The sequence below is a fragment of the Dermochelys coriacea genome, chromosome 6, assembly GCF_009764565.3.
Source record: "Dermochelys coriacea isolate rDerCor1 chromosome 6, rDerCor1.pri.v4, whole genome shotgun sequence".
NCBI classification, from domain to species: Eukaryota; Metazoa; Chordata; order Testudines; family Dermochelyidae; genus Dermochelys; species Dermochelys coriacea.
In genome coordinates, this window is record NC_050073.1 from 50,443,512 (window position 1) to 50,460,926 (window position 17,415).

At 40.7% G+C, this 17,415-nt stretch overlaps 1 protein-coding gene across 3 annotated transcripts in view; it reads right to left on the reverse strand.

Annotated features, from left to right (window-relative positions):
• The window catches only part of LRRC4C (leucine rich repeat containing 4C), a 1,007,170-nt gene that overhangs the window by 506,322 nt on the left and 483,433 nt on the right, over positions 1-17,415 (reverse strand). For 2 of the 3 annotated variants that reach the window (XM_038407809.2, XM_038407817.2), the window contains one exon: positions 914-1,003. The gene's annotated coding sequence lies outside the window, so the exon portion shown is untranslated. Of the gene's footprint in view, positions 1-913; positions 1,004-2,579; positions 2,943-17,415 lie in introns of those variants that run through there. The other variant, XM_043516293.1, reaches the window with a different exon arrangement.

A 17,415-nucleotide genomic window follows, 5' to 3' on the forward strand; every position in this document is an offset into this window, starting at 1 on the left:
CATTACACCTGAGAAGGTTATTAATATTACTTAGGATCTTCTCAGAGCTGAAAAGTTTAATCAAAGTTTACATCACTGGCTGCTGCTCTGTAGCTTAGTTTGTAGCATTCCTGCTACATAAAGGTCAAGATGATGCTATTTTTGGGCAAGAGAATTAATAGCGAGGTCTATCTAGACTTTGGCCAGGCAGACTCTGTATAATTTTCTCTAGTGCTTAGTTTTATGAATTATCCTAAATCCTGGCCTGTGTTTTCATGGATTCTCCCTGAGCTGAGGTTATCTATTGCATAGTAGCATGTGATGAAGACTAATGTTTATGAATCAGGCTAAGAGACAGCATCCTCAGCAGAGACAGAATTCCCATTGATCACCATGAATCTAGTACGTTATGGAGATACATTCATGTTTCAGTTGGCACACAAATCAGCAGCACTGATAGAGGTCCAGAAGAAGAGGGTAAGTTTCATGGCTTGCTGTCTCCATGTGTTCCCTAATTCATCTTACCTATGGGCCTGATTCTTGAGGAAAAACAATTCCCAAAGACTTCAATTAAGTCTGAAGACAGAAAATGAATAATTAAGGAAGATTCCAAAGAGAGTCCATCTTGCAGATGGACCTTTTAAATTTAATTCCTTTTAAAGGAAAATTGCAGCTTTCATTTACAAGGTGTTCTTTGTGCTTATCTCACCTAGAAGAGACTGTGAACCATAAGGTATAAGGCAAAATTACAGTAAAGGCAACAGAAAGGCCTGACCTCTGACAGAATTTCTCATATTATTTTGGGTGCTGCTATTACCCAAATGCTTTTTTTTTTTTTTTAATCTCTATCCATTAGCTCTTTGGGTGAAACCAGTCACACCCATTAGCCTAAACTCATATGCGATCATCATTAAAATAAACCCATTGAACTTACATGATGTTCAGACTATCCAATCGAATGTCAGCTTGTTTGGCTCCCACATCACTAAACTATCTTGAATTCTTGCAGGAGAGAAATTCATTTCTGGAGAAGACAAATAAAAAAAGACATTAAGTTAGACTTTTGAAGATTGCACATAAGTGACAAGCAGTATTGTGATGAAAAACAAAACCTTCCCAACTGACACATTTATGGGGGAGTGGGGAGGAAATCACAATGTAACAAAGAGAGTAGGGTTTTATTTTGTAGCACTTGTACCTCAAAATTGACAATTTTTTTTTTCATATGTAGAAAACAAGGAATTTTAACTGTGAGCAGTTTTTGTTTGATTGGTTGTTTTTTTCTCCCTCTCTTTTCTACTATGAGAAAAAGATTATGCTTTACTGGAAAAAAGAATGTATTTTATATTGTGACAAAACACCTCCATTTTACAGGTTTGCTGAGGGCCATGAATCTGTACCATTATTGTCACTAAAAGGTTGCTTCCTGATGAAAATAAGGACATTTCACCTTTGTCAATATGGACAGAAGGATTTTTAAGCAATTTGTTTGGGTGGTACTCCAGAATAGCACCTGTTTCTACACTTTTGTAATGGCTACTAATAGGAACAAATGAAGAAGAGGGAAATTTGAGTGGAGTAGCAAGCCAAACTTCTACCAGTGAAGTCTAATTAACTTTGGAATGGTCTCCCTGGGGAAATGGTGTAAGCCTGACCACTTCAAACATACTGGACAAGGCATGAGTAAGTATGTATGTGCAATAGGATTTTCTAGAGTGATCAGCATTGGCCTAACTGCTCTGACTGAAAGCAAAGGTAGCTTTACCATTAACTTGGATGGGAGTAAAGTTAGAGCTGTGTTAAGAGCTTTTGAAAAATCCCACCCATAGAAAATAACCCAGCAGTGGAAGTGACAGTTCTCAGCTTTAGGCAGAGTTCCCTTTTTGGTCACTCCACTGGCAGGGTGGCAGCTTTCCAAATATAATGTGGTGTAGGCTTCACTGCTTAGAAGACTTAAGTAACTTCAAACTGAACAATATAATAGAAAGAATACTGTTGAAGACAATCCAGAACTAGAAGACAATCCACTGGATAATCTAATAGGCCTGTCATCTCTAAAGTCTACAATTGAAATACTTGCAAAGATATCAGTATTGCTAATGGATACTCATGGAGTGGAAGCAGGTAGTGTGATACAGCTCTACAATTTTGTCAGCCATCCATGGAGCTATGATTACGACATATTACATCTGTGTAATTAACAACAGATGCAGACTAGCTTTAAGCAGTTTGAGAGCAAAACTTGCCCTGTTACAATATTAACAATTCAGATATATGAACCTGCACTCCAATTGAAGTGAGCTAATGATATTGGTGTTACAAAGGGCACTCAGCCCTGGAGGGACCCATTGTGTGAAGGCTAGCCTGTTATCCTTCACACCCTCTGCCAACCCACTATAGAAAAACCTCAGTTTCCCTAAAGAGCTTTCAGTAAGTTCAATGAACTTTTTATGTAGTGAATAGTGCCCCCTCTATGAATCTACTTTATTTAACCAAAGGCCAAATATGGGACACAAGCAAGACTCAACCCCAGTATCTAGCTGGTGGGAAAAGAGTGTGGGAAAAGGAGGACAAGTAAATCTTTAGTCTGTCTACCACACTTGAGTCCATTTGTCTCCTCCTTCCAAGCTCCTTATTCGTAAAGTCCTTTTGACCAGGGACCCCTTTCCGCAGTCAAGTCTCTTACCAGCACCAGATGAAGGGTTCCTTTGCTGAACACAGGATCCCTACTTAGGTCAAAACTACTGCAACTTGTTTACAGAGCAGCATGTATTGCCTCTGCAATCTGATCCACCTGCTAAAAAGTCTTTCTGCTCAAGTCAGGTCTTTCCTAGGTGCTTAGCACTCTCAGCTTTCTCCCCTTTCAGAACCTCTTCCCTTCAGAAGCGCCCTTCATAGATTTCCTTTTCTTACAAGCTCCCTACCCAGCTCCTATAAGGAATGCATCTCCTTAGGAGCTTCCTCTGTCTAAGAATTTGCTGACTGAGCCCTCATAACCATTTATTAGGCCCATGTTGTCATTAGCTAATTGAGTGCTCTTCAGTTAATTAACTAGGTAATTAACTACTTAAATGAGCAGCTCATTCTCCTTAGCAGAATCTATCACAGGTAGACTAGGTGCCTGATCCCATCAGTTTTAGATGAAAGGTATGAGATGGTTACTGAGTCAGGAGGGCCTGTGGTTGCTCTGCAGCTCTACAGAAGAGATGCCTGAGAGAAGGTCCGATTGTCTTTTAGAAGGCTTTCATTCAAAGAGAGGGGAAAAGAAGAAGGATATAGAAGAAAAGGGAAGAAAGAAGTATTGGAGAACAGTTTAGGGCAGCAGAGAAAGGGCTTGTATTGCAAGTCTGGGAGTGGAAGAAGGGCTTCCCTGGGATTAGTTCTTGCAACCAGTAAACCAGAAGGCTCCTGTGACCAGGTCACAGGGGGTGCAGAAGGACTAGTAGTTTGGAAAGGTTGCGGAAGGAGACCCAAGAGAAGGTGAAGGGCTGTACTGCAGTAACAGCCCCAGGACTTGGGGTAGAAGAACAGGCATCGCTAGGCAGGGTGGTTGCAACAAATTTCATAGTGGAACAGGAGCAGCAACAAAACCAGGGGGTGCTGAAAGAGGACAGGGGCACAAGTTAAGCCCCTTGCTCACCTTCCCCCCCTCAGTGGGGGGGAATTGAGTCATGAGATCTAACAATAGCAGCTGATGCAGAGGACAGAAGAAGTAGTGGGCGGAGGAGACTGGCTCACAGTGCCAAAGGAATGAGGCTAGTGGGGAAGGCAATTATTACTCAGACAGAGCTTGGTTTGAGGGCTGTGCCCAATAGAGGTGCACGAGGCAGAGGAAAGTGTGGGGGTTGGGATGAACTAGAGAACAAATGGAAGTGGAGGAGGAAGGGGTGGGGTTGGAGATGATCAAATAGAGGCCAATCTCCTTGATTAGGGAACAAGCATTTCCCAAGTAGCAGGGAAAGAATCATTAAAAAAATAAAATAAACCTGAGGAGACAGGTAGGAGGAGTGGAATTTTACCGCTTGGGCTCTCAGGGACAGCTTCAGATGTCAATGTAGCACAGACTCGGCAGCAGCACAAGGAACTGCCTGGGTCTTCTCAGGAGCTGAGGCCAATAGTGTGGAAGAGAACACTAACCACCATTGGGGTGCACTCAGACACCAGGTTTGCTATTACTAAGGGGATGATGGGGGGCTGGAGGCATCTTGTGTAAAGATATTGATGCAAATGAGTGAAAGGAATAGTGGTCAAGAGTCAGGGAAGGAGGGAGGAATGGAACTGGGGTGAGGGTACAGGGTCAGATAGCTAGAGATAGGTGAGGTGGGACATGTTTTGGTTGCTATACGTTTCCCTAATACCAACAATGCCAGAGAGATGTTTTAACAGAGATTTTGATTTTAAAAGGCAGTGGTTTGTGTCTTTGGACTTTGTAAAGGCAATTCAGCTTTCAGTGTCAAGAGATGGACCTCGGTTTTCAGAATAATAATCTGAGGGAGAGCTTTTGGAAGCACTATGAGAAGGTTTGTGGTAAAAAGGCTTAGCAGCATGCTTCTTTAACTGTGCCAGATATAAATAAAGTCACAATTCTCCTCTTTAAAAACAATACAGTTCCAATCAGTTGAGGCCTGGTTAAGGCAGGAGACAATAGTTGCAAAGGGAGGGAAAACATGGGAACTTGGTACATGCATATCAGGAGAGATTGAAGGTGGGCAGAGGACAGCAGTATTGAGCGAGAATAAAGAGCCTCCTGTAGGACTGGGGAGGAGACAGCTGAGAAGGGAAGTAGAGGAGCAAAACTCCAGTGACTCTCAGAGAGAGAGGTAGAGATTGTTGGAGGGAGAAATGAGGAGGATTTGATGCTAAATAAGTAATAAGAAGCATGGGAGTTGGGTGAGCTATCCCAGTAGACCCCCCAAAGTGGCACCAGATGCCTGGTGGGTAGGGAGGGGCTTCCTCTCCTCCTGGCTGCTCTCTTTGGGACTTCACCTAGTGGTTATTCCCCCAATGTTGTTTTCCCCATCTATCACAGGATCAGGCAGCTGCATCTCCCTCTTGATGAGTGGCTTCCCCCACAGCCCCTATCATAAAGAGGAGCTTTGAAGGGGGACAAGGTGAGCTATCAGGGGAGGAGAGGCTGCTAGCTCAGGTAAAGGGGATTCTCTGGGCCTGGGGACCCCAGATTGTTTTCCCCCTTTTTTCTTCCATGACCCATCTCCTCATGTACAAAGTTGGGCAATAAATAGTCTCGTCTGTACAGAGGAGATGGAGGCTCAGGAGTTAGGTGGAGATACAGGGCTCTGAAGCACCCTTGTCATGGCAATAGAGGCTCTGGAATCAGTGGATGGCTATTGGGGAAGGGGCTGGACATGTGGAGGAGGGGTAGGTCCGCAGGAGGGAGATGGAAAAGAGGATAAGAGAACTGGGGTTTCTTGGGAGAAGGGACTGAGGAAGCTGGTGGGGATATCTAGCTTGGTCACTGGAGATGGGTCATGTCAAGTGATGTCACCAGCCAGTGGAGGGGTCATTGTCACTGGTACAATCCCACTACCTTCCCTTCTCCCACATGCACAGTTTATCCAAAAGCCTTGCAGACAGGGAAACAGTTAAGACAGTAAGAAATTAAGAAGGGGGTGGATTTGGTAAGAACTGAAAGGGGACAGGGAAGAGGGAGACTTCAGAGACTGAGCAGAGGGGATGGAAAATTACATGACACATTAGTATTGTTATCAACGCTTGAGGAGAACGTGAGGCCGAGGATTTGCCTCAGGAAGTATTCCTCATTGTGGAAAAACAGTTATTTGATGGATTTAGTGCTAATAAACATTCAGCTACATTAAATTAAAAAAGCAGAATGTGAGAATCTAAAGATAACCATCACAGCAAAAGAATAGTTTTCTATAGTTTTTATTAACTGTTGCACTGAGTTTAGCATGTTTTACAAAATATGTTGGGATTTCATGATAGATTAATGAAGGCTGAAGTACTTAATGATGTGTGAAACAGAAAAGTTTGGCATTTTTGTTGAGAAAGCAAATAGTTTGGAAATCTAGTAAGATCTGTAAGATTTATTGAGTTCATGAGAAATATCATGGGAATAGTATTACTCACTCCTTTCCCTCTTAAAGTACCTATTATTCTGTAGGCTGCAGTCTACTGAACAGCGATGGGTTCCTGTAAATAAAGCAGTTCCTGAAGGAGAAACGATATTTTAAAAATCTAGGGCTGTGCTATGAAGACTTTTCCATTTGAGAATATGAAGGCATTTTACAAGTAATCCTAATAACGGTCCCTTGTGAGTAAAGGCAATTTCTCCATTTGGCGAATGGGGAAACTGAGGCCCAAAGGAGTCACAGCATGTCTGTGACAGAGGTGGGAATAGAACTTGAAATCCCCAACTTCCAGTTCCCAGAGTTAAACAATAAATTCCTTGTTTGTGCACACCCACTCCCCCTAAGAAACAAGTGACCAAAACACTTTTTTTTAACTTCAAAAATTTGGATTCAAAGTGAACTTTTGGCAAAGGCTCAAATCAGTTTGTCTGATCTTAACTAGTTCTGTTTTTGTCTCTATGCTGACATTGGAGCATCTGGAATTCTGTGGCATGTCTGAGCATTTTTTTCCTCTGCTAAAGACATGGGGAGGGGTGGTTGTTGTTGTTGTTTTACCTGACCCTTAGTGGTAGGGTTCAAGTGTAACTATCTATAATCCTGTACCGATGAGAATTCACTGTAGTCTGCAATACAACAGGAATCCAGGCTTCCAACAGTTTTAAATAATAACAAATGAAGCTATAGACAAAGAGGGGAATGTGTGTGTAGAGATGGGTGTATCAAGGTTCCTTACCCACTCTGAACTCTAGGGTACAGATGTGGGGACCTGCATGAAAGACCCCCTAAGCTTATTCTTACCAGCTTAGGTTAAAACTTCCCCGCGGTACAAACTTTGTCTTGTCCTTGAACCCTATGCTGCCACCACCAATCTTCTTACACAAAGACCAGGGAAAGAGCCCACTTGGAGATGTCTTTCCCCCCAAATATCCCCCCAAACCCTATACCCCCTTTCCTGGGGGCGGCTTGATAAGAATCCTCACCAATTTGTACAGGTGAACACAGATCCAAATCCTTGGATCTTAAGAACAATGAAAAATCAATCTGGTTCTTAAAAGAAGAATGTTAAAGGTAAAAGAATCACCTCTGTAAAATCAGGATGGTAAATACCTTACAGCGTAATCAGAATCAAAACATAGAGAATCCCTCTAGACAAACCCTTAGGTTACAAAAGCCGGAATATACATTCTGTTCAGCACAACTTATTTTACCAGCCATTAAATAAAAGGAAATCTAACGCATTTCTAGCTAGATTACTAACTAACAGGGTTTTGAGGCTGCATTCTTGATCTGTTCCCTGCGAAAGCATCACACAGACAGTCAGATCCTTTGTTCCCCCCATTCCAGATTTGAAAGTATCTTGTCCTCTCATTTGTCATTTTGGGTCAGGTGCCAGCTAGGTTACCTTAGCTTCTTAACTCTTTATAGGTGAAAGAGTTCTGCCTCTGGCCAGGAGGAATGTTATAGCACTGTATACAGAAAGGTGGTTACCCTTCCCTTTATATTTATGACAGGGTGGGACAATGTTAAGAAAAAAAAGCAGTGACAACATTTCTTCTCCAGAGATTCCTCTATTATCACCATGGATTAGCCCTTGACCTAAACCGTTCCAGAAAGAGAGAAGGGCCAACTAAGAATTTGTGACACACTCAGTAGTGTATTCAAAGTCCAGCTAAAAATGGACTAATCTGCTTGGATTTCATAGGATATTGATCTTACATTTGTTCCCATACAGGCCGAGAGCTCCCAGCATCCCTCATGGTTATGTCAAGGGGAACTAAAGGTATACTTGACTATGAGCATACTGAACTTACGTAGGATGTGCCCTGAAAGGAAGGAGAATATATCTAGGGCATGATCCATTTCCATAACCTATTTTTGCTGTTGTGTTGGATGGTTTAACTGCATAATCACACATTAAAAACTGGAGGCACTGAGTTTGGTACTAAACCTGAACCAGTCTCCCATAAAGCTTTGCATAGTTATACAAAGAGAAATAATGCAGAATTACTAGCAGATGAACTTTATTACATATGAAACAAAATGTATTGAGATATTAATCATAGTACCTGTACAGGATGTATTGACTGCAGGGAAAAAATAAATGTTGTAATACAACTAATCACAGAATGTAGAGAGAAATAAACACAGAGGCTATAAAAGCCCACAGATCTGTGACCAATTTTGAAAGATTTGAACTGCAGGGCTGTTTCCCAGGGATTGGTATGTATTTACCTTTCTGTTTGTACTGATCCATCCTTTGACTAATAAACATCTAAATCAAGTCACCTACACATTTATACTGTATTAAACTATATTACACAGTGCCATACAAACTACACAGAGGAGTCCCCTTTAGATCTGGTCAGAAAAATTCAGATTAAACACTTTGTGGATGGAAGTTGCAGAGTTGTTGAAATCAGACAGTTTTGCAAAACAGGCACACTAAAGGAGAACTGGCAGCACTGGCTGATCTGGGAGCCTGAAGGCTTGGGAGGCTTCCAGGCTCCCTGGGTCCCCAGCAGCGTACCAGGCTAGCTGTTATGGAGCCATAGACCCTAGCAGCTGTTAACTGAAACTAACATCAGTTTCACTGCTGCCCAGCCCTGAATAGCAGTGGTGAAATTGACCAGACTCTTGTTAACTTGGGAACTTGTTTCTAAACTAAATTATAGGATTTTTGTTCCACAAAAATGTTGTTTTAGCTTTTCATCCCAACTCAGGAAGAAAAATATTTCTGAAAACTTGCTTTCATGCAACAACACTTTGGTTTCCAGGACATCTCTAGTCACTTCACCCACTGTTCAAAAGACAGCAGTTTAAACACACACAGCAATGCTATACGACGGTTTAGGTTAGGAAGCAAAGAATACTTCTTTTCCAATTGCAATTTCAGAAGTTGCTCAAGGCAGAATGTAACTGCTGGAACTGATATTTTGATTGAGACCTCTACTCCTACAGAAGGAGTCTAATAAATGTTTAATTACTATAAATAGTCAGGCACTTGGTTTTATATATCATCCAAAAAACAAGACTGCACCTTTCTAAAGCACTGGTTCAGCACTGCTTTACAAAGGAAGAGTAGGACTTAATGATTCACCAACACAATTTGTTTTATATCTTTCTCCCATCTTACAACACCCGCTTAAGGAAGTCAGTGAATACTAAGCAGAGTACGGCTAAGTAGAATCATAGAATATGAGGGTTGGAAGAGACCTCAGGAGGTCATCTAGTCCAATCCCCTGATTAAAGCAGGACCAGCACCAACTAAATCATCCCAGCCAAGGCTTTAAGCCAGGCCTTAAACCTCTAAGGATGGAGATTCTACCACCTCACAAGGTAACCGATTCCAGTGCTTCACCACCCTCCTAGTGAAATACTGTTTCCTAATATCCAACCTAGACCTTCCCCACTGCAACTTGAGACCATTGCTGTCATCTGCCACCACTGAGAACACCTAGCTCCATCCTCTTTGGGAAACCCCCTTCAGATAGTTGAAGGCTGCTATCAAATCCCCCTCACTCTTCTCTTCCGCAGATTAAATAAGTTCCCTCAGCCTCTCCTCATAGGTCATGTGCACCAGCCCCCTAATCATTTTTATTGTTCTCTGGTAGACTCTCTCCAATTTGTCCACGTCCTTTCTGTAGTAGATGGCCCAAAACTGGACGCAATACTCCAGATGTGGCCTAACCAGTGCCGAATAGAAGGGAATAATCATTTCCCTCGAGCTGCTGACAATATTCCTACTAATACAGCCCAATGTGCCATTCACCTTCTGGGCAACAAGGGCACACTGCTGACTCATATCCAGCTTCTCATTCACTGTAATTCCCAGGTCTTTGTCTGCAGAACTGCTGCTTAGCCAGTCAGTCCACAGCCTGTAGCGGTGCATGGGATTCTTCCTTCCTAAGTGCAGAAATATGCTCTTGTCCTTGTTGAACTTCATCACATTTCTTTTGGCCCAATCCTACAGCTGAACACTGAACCACTTTAAGCTTCTACATGAGTAGAGGAGGCTGTGAGAGTTGACTTAAAATTACTGTACAAAGTTCTATGCAGACAGGTATAGTAATGATGTTGGGAAGCACTGATTTGGGTTTAAAGCCAGTAATCTCTCTCACAAGTGAGATACAAAAGTTCATGAGTTGGTTCTTTTGTCAAATCACTATCCTTTCACTCTCTCCTTTGCCCTCTTCCCCCTGCCAAAATGCATTCAACAACGTGAGATACTTCCCTGACAAGACAGAATTTCTAGTTTATCGTACCTACTTCCAAAATTTAGACTTCAGAAGCTCTTCAGAGAGTACAAAACAAGGACTGCTGTGTGGTGTTTGTTTCAATATGGTACATTCTAGCTATACACTTTTCTAATATATATGCTATTTAGTCTTTTTTCCATTTTATTCACATAATTTACTGGGCTCTTCTGAATGTTAATCTATTTTAAAAAAAACACACAGCATGAGTCTGTGTGTGCCATTGGAAATAAACAAGGATAACAAAACAGTGCATTTAAGACCTAATCCTTCAAGTAATTGAGTGCCACCTGAAGTCAAAGGGAGTAGAGGATGCTCAGCACCACAAAAGAAGCACTCAGCATGTCCCAGGATAGGACCTCTTATTTTTGATCTCTCTCATCAACCTTGTCATGTCATCTAATTTTCCCATTTGTCAACGAGGAAAGAGAGTTTTACATATAAATGAGTGAAATATAAAAATAAACAGTATATGCAGATCTATCTTCAGAAGAATAGGTTCTGGTCTTTGATTGATGCCATTCTTCAAACCCTGCTTCTGAAATTCTGTTCTGAGAGTAGGTCAAAATTCCACCAAATTGAGCTTTATTTAAAACCTCCCCCAATTTCAGGCTTTCAAAAGCAGACTAAGAATGACAAACTCAGTGGAGTGGTTAGAAGAGAATGGGAGACAAAACCCTGGTTTATATTTCTAGTTCTGCCACTGATTCACTGTTTAACCTTAAGCAACTTCTCATATCTCCCACCTCTTTTCATTTTAATTTCACATTTACAAGTGGGTAATTTAATATTTGTGTACTTCACAGAGGTGCTGCGAGGCTTGTTTGCTTTATTCTCCCTGCATTCTCAAAACTATTATTGCTTTAAAATGGGGGGAAATAATGACATGAGAGCAAACTGTGACTACAATTAGTAAAGAGTAGACCACTTAGCAACATCAAGAGATGTCAGAGGGACTCTGTGTCACTCAGCATTTGATATGAGTGATGGGGTTTGTCTAGGATAAGGAACATCCATATGATAATTACAATGAAATAACTATGAATTGCATGTAACTGTATTAGCTCTATTGCCTAGTTTTTTGATAATTGGCAACTGTAGGCCACTCATTTGTTTCTTCTTGTGGCTTTGATGGTGTGTTGGTTGCTGTGTGATTTTTGTTAAACACCAAGATAAAGTACAGATTGTTTGTTTTCAAAAGTCCCTGCCGGTGGCTGAGACAGATGCTTTCTGAAATAACACCTAGTGATTTGCAATACTCATGTGAGTGATTGTTCACATTGCCTGGAAGTCTGCTGAACAAATATACTTGCAATCATTTGGTTCGGCTATATAAACAACCTTGCATATTAGCTGGGGTTCTCAGACCCTATGATGACGAGTGCCAAATACTTAGACCACAATTCAAAAAGTACACTTATTCAGGATTTTCCACCAAATGCATCCGATGAAGTGATCTGTAGCTCACGAAAGCTTATGCTCTAATAAATTTGTTAGTCTCCAAGGTGCCACAAGTACTCCTTTTCTTTTTGCGAATACAGACTAACACAGCTGCTACTCTGAAACACATTCAGAGTGTGTTTCCAGACAGTTTCCATGTCTGGAATTGTTACTGTCTTTACTATTTATTGGTCTTGATTAGATTATAAATTTCTTGGAACAGAGCTCATGCCTTTTTATATTGTCTTTTTTCATAGTGCTCTGTAATTAATATAATGATAATACACTGTGGCTCCTAAAAGATGGAGCGAGTAACTTCGGGGGAACAACTTGGTTAAAAAATTTAGCTGGATGAACAAATTGTGAAACCCTCAAATGTATTTGACGTTTGAAATTATAGTGAATTTCATTAATCCATAACTGCTTGTCTAGATCATTCATTTAAAAAAATCTTGGTTCATAGTTATTTAATTTAGCATTGGTCAATTATATCAGTGACATGGCATTGTTTTTCTTTGTTGAATGACTCTTGACTAACCAATATCAGTGCGAATTTTGAATTGAATATATTTTGCACTTTACATAGTTGTTGGCTTACTCTGCAATTTGAAATTTGTTGTTTGTGAACATTCAATGTCCAATATTTGCCTTTTTAAAAGGGTGCATGCTTGTAAGGCTCATTCACTAGAATACTCACGTAAAGCAAACTGCAAAAGGATAGCAATGTGGTTAGAGCAAATCTGTTTAAAAATTCAAATGACTATTTGCAGAAAGTGATTGTTAGTATATTCCCAGCTCTACTTGATCCCATGCTTTGGTTGTTATCTTCCTGAAATGCTGGCATACAGCAACGGGTTACCTGAAGTCTGATGAGCACCACCATTCAAAATACTACTATGAATCTGTTTTTTTTTTCCCCTATCTATGGCCATGATTCATGAAAGCACTTAAAACACATGTTAAGTTGAGGAATGTGTTTAAATCACATTTGACTTCAGTGGGATTTAGTCACATATTTGAAGCTAAGTGTGTGCTTAAATGCTGTCCTGAACAACAGGTTTCAGAGTAGCAGCCCTGTTAGTTTGTATTTGAAAAAAGTACTTGTGGCACCTTAGAGAATAACATTTGAGCATAAGCTTTCGTGAGTTACAAGCTTATCTGCTACAAGCTCATGAAAGCTTATGCTCAAATAAATTTGTTGTTCTCTAAGGTGCCACAAAATACTCCTTTTTCTTTTTGAGAATTCCAGACATGTTATCATTTGTGGAAACCTACTGGTGTATGTATGTAATTTTACCTTTTTAATATTGTGTCAAAAGTATCTAAAGCTCAGGACACACACTTTTTTCCTTGTTAAACAATTTGGTTAGAGGGCAAAAAAAAAAAAAAAAATGAAAGTAAGTCTTTGAAAAAAAAAAAAACACACCCTGTGCTTAAAGCAGAATTTGAAAGTTCAGAGAGAGGAAGGACACTTTGAACACAAGTGGGAGTTCACTCCAAACATCAGGGGAGGCATGAAAGAAGTTGCAAAGCTTAAAGTGAATGGAGACAATAGATAGAGGACTGTAAAGAGTAAGGGCTTGGCTACATTTGCAAGTTAGAGCGCATTAAAGCAGTTCCGGGCGCCCTAGCTCACTACTCATCCACACTGGCAATGCACTTAGAGTGCTCCGACTCCTCCACAGCTAGAGCGCTCCTGGTACTCCATCTAGGCAAGCAGATGAACGCTTGTTGTGCCTTCGCTGAAACGTCACGGCGTCAGGGCAAACGAGCTTTTGCATTATTGCGCTCTGATCAGCCTCCTGAAATGTCCCATAATCCCCTTAAGTCAAGTGGACACTCTCCTCATTGTTTTAGAATTGCTACAGGAATGTGGATATGCCCTTTGAAAGCTCTGTTTCTGACAGCTGGCTGCTTATCTGCTCCAAGACAAAGCAACCATTAGTGTAGAATGCTGTGGGGGGGCAGGGGAGTCTGCTGCTGTCTGAACTTACAAGACAGCATGCTGACATGCTCTGAGCCCCCCCCAAAAACCCACCTCTCTCCCCACATACACACAGCACACTCCCTGTCACACTGCACACCCCCTCCCATTTGAAAAGCACATTGTAGCCACTTGCATGCTGGGATAGCTATCACAATCCATTGCTCTCTGTGGCCATTGCAAGAGCTGCTAATGTGGCCACGCCAGTGTGCTTGTAGTTGTCAGCGTGGACAGATTGCAGCACTTTCCCTAGTGTGCTCTACAAAGGCTGGTTTAACTCAAAGCACTCTACATCTGCAAGTGTAGCCATGCCCTCAGACCAAGAAGAAATAGTTTGAGATGAAAAGGGCATTAGAGGAATTGTGAAGAGCTCTGAAGGTGAGGGAAAACTTGAACTTAATGTGTAAAAGGTGGGATGTCGGAAGAGATTTGAGGTGGTAGGTTGGGGGTGATGTGATCAGAACTTTAGTAAAGGGAGATGACTTTAGCAGGAGGCTTAATAGCTCCACTGATGTATTCCTGAGAGACTGCCTCCATGGTCTTCCAATGTGCTACCTCCATCCAAGGTCTTTCTGAAAGTCGACTATTTATTTGTGCATGTTCTGGCTGGTCAATAGCTTATTAGGAGCAAAAAGAGCATGTAAAAAGTGTTGTTCTGAGCTTCAATCAAAACTCATTTGTCATTCCATTGACACCCTTTATACAATTCAGACATGTTAAAAATGCAATTTTAAGGCTCACACACAGCCCCACACATCACACTTGCTGTAGCACAATAGTTAATGTGGTTTTAGGTTCTTTCCTGCATCTTGACCTCATTCTGAATATACCTATTTTTTTCCCCCCCAGTTGTTCATTTGGCTTCAGTCTTTGCAAAAAAAAAAAAAAAATGCTGACTAAGCAATGCAAATGTAAATAGTTTCTGCAGGCTCTCTTTCTTGTAAGGCTAGTGAATGCATTATTACAGCCAACACCACCTCATAAATCTAACGTCTAGCTCTAGAAAAAATATTGAAACAAATAGAGAAAACAAATCAATTTCTAGAGCATAACAGAAACAAACAATAGGCAACACTGAGGTTTATTACAGAATAGATTTTACTAGAAAAAACTTGTTCTTCAATAGAAGTACTAAGTTAGCGACTGGAGAGAAAGCAGTGGCTGTAAAATAACTAGATATTAGAAAATAATTTGGTACACTGTCTCATGAAATCTTATTCTCTAAAGTAATTAAATTAACTTGGCCTGCATTTAAAAACAAATAAAATGGATAAATGAAAATTTGAGTTGGCAGGAGTCATCAATTGTGGTACCATAGAGATTGGTATTGGATACGGAAAAAGGCCATGTTTAACAGGGACCAATCCTATTTTGCTAAGGAGGTTGACTAAACAATATAATGCAACTTTTCTACCTGTAAACTTTGAGCTCTGTTACATCTGTGTAAATCACTGGCCAAAGTCTGAGTGGTTAATCATTCCCTGATGGTGAGGAGCAGAGCTGAACTGAGCTTAGTAGAGATACTTGATATAAAAAGTCAGGAGCCATGAACAGCTAACAGGAGAGTTTCAGAGAGTTTGCAGAGGAAGTACGAGAGGCTTTCCTTCAAGATCTATGTTTAATTCTAGGCTGGCCAATGATGGAAGAATAGTGGTGATCTGCAATGGAAGTGCCATGTTTGCTTTCTTGCTTGAAGCCAGAAGATACTTCCTGTTAATGGACAGCAAGCTGGTGACTGTGCTGGAAGAAAAGATTTTTGGACTAAAAAGGCAAGAGAATCTATGGAGAATGAAAGAATCTGAGGTTTTCCTAGACAACCAGCTTCAGGAAACATGAGTACCCCAGGTTCAAGGAAGAACAGAACTGGCCATAAAGGATTTGGAGAGAGAGGAACTTAGAGGTTTGGAAGTTCATATACACTAGAGGCAAGAGATCAAGGCAGCATTCTTTTTGACTAGAGATAGACGAGGATGGGCAGGCTGTGTTTGGCCACCAGAGAGAGAGAGAGGACCAAAAAGAATTCCACAAAGCTAGAAGTTTCCGATCCATACTGCATCCTCAGTCTGGAAACTGTGGAAGAGCTCTCTGAAGATCCAGGTGGTCTACGGGAATGGAGAGATGCACAGGAAACACCTGAAGATGGCTACTTGGCCCAAGCTGTAAGAAAATCAAACTTACCTGCAAAGATCTCTAACCAGCTAAAAAAACCAAACAAAAACAGATGATCCTTGTTGGTGATTCTACACTAAAAATAACTGAAAGAACATTCTGCAAGAGAAAGGCAGAAAACAGGATGGTGTGCTGTCTTTTCAGAGCCAGTACACAGACATCACTCTACAATAAGATAGGCTTCTGAAGTCAGTGGCCACTTGTTGGTTGATGATGGTTCACAGAGATACTAATGAGACTGCATAATGAACTCAAAACTACTGAAGAGGAACATCCAAGTAATCTTCTCAGAGATACTTTCCTCTCTCTTGAGCAAAGGATGAAAGAATGCAGATGATTCTGGAAGTGAACTGCTGACTAGGTAAGTAGTGTAGAGTAAAGAATTTTATAGTTTTGTGGAACATTGTTCCACCTTCTATGAGAACAGAGGGGGCTGTATACTTCAGATGGCCCCCATCTAAGTAGAAGGGAAACCATACTTCTCTGGTACAAGTGGGCTAGAGTAGTCAGGCGGGCATTACATTAATGACAAAAGGGAAGAGTGAAAAGAGAAGAAATGAGCCCTTATGCAATACAAAATTGAGACATTTAGAACAAAATTATTCTAGTAAACAAAAGAGGTGAAGAGGAGAAATTCTTTAATTCTATATACCAATGTTAGGAGTTTGAGTAACAAACAAAGGAATTGGAATAGTTCATTTATGAGCATAAATTCAATCTAATTGATATTACTGAAACCTGGTGGGATGATTCACATGACTTGAACGTTAAAATCAATGATTATAACCTATTTAGAAAAGATTGAGTGGGCAAGAGGGGAGATGGAGCAGAACTGTCAGAAATGCCATTACCTGTTTGAGTCACTGACATCTCGGAAGAAAACAATCTTAAATCGTTATGGTTCAATGTCCTAACAGAAAAGCACAATATGGGGTATTAGTTGGTGTCTGCTACCGACCGCCTAATTATACTAGAGAAAAGGATGACTGGCTTGTTACACACCTATCTATAACGAATGGGGAAAACATCTGTGTAACCATGGGGGACTTCAATCTGAGTGACATATACAGGAGATCTCACACTGCCAGTACTAAAATGTCATTGGAATTTCTAAATATTATAGATGAGTTTCCTAACTCAAAAACTGTTTCCAACATGGAGAAATTTTACATTAGACCTTGTCTTGACACACACAAAATTGATAAGAGAAATAAAAAATTAGTGGTAGCTTAGTCTACAAGTGATCACGACTTGGTCACATTTGTCATGTGCAAAACAGAATAAAGTCCAAACCAGTGATACATATATGGTGCTCTCAAAGGGCCTCTTTAATAAAGCTGAAAATAATTGTAAGCCATGTTAACAATGAGGAAGAATTTAATCAAAAAAGGAGAAGGATAACTTGGAATTCTTTAAAGAATACTTCCCTAGATGCCCCAAAAAACAGAATCAAGGAAGACGACCATATTGATTAAGAGAA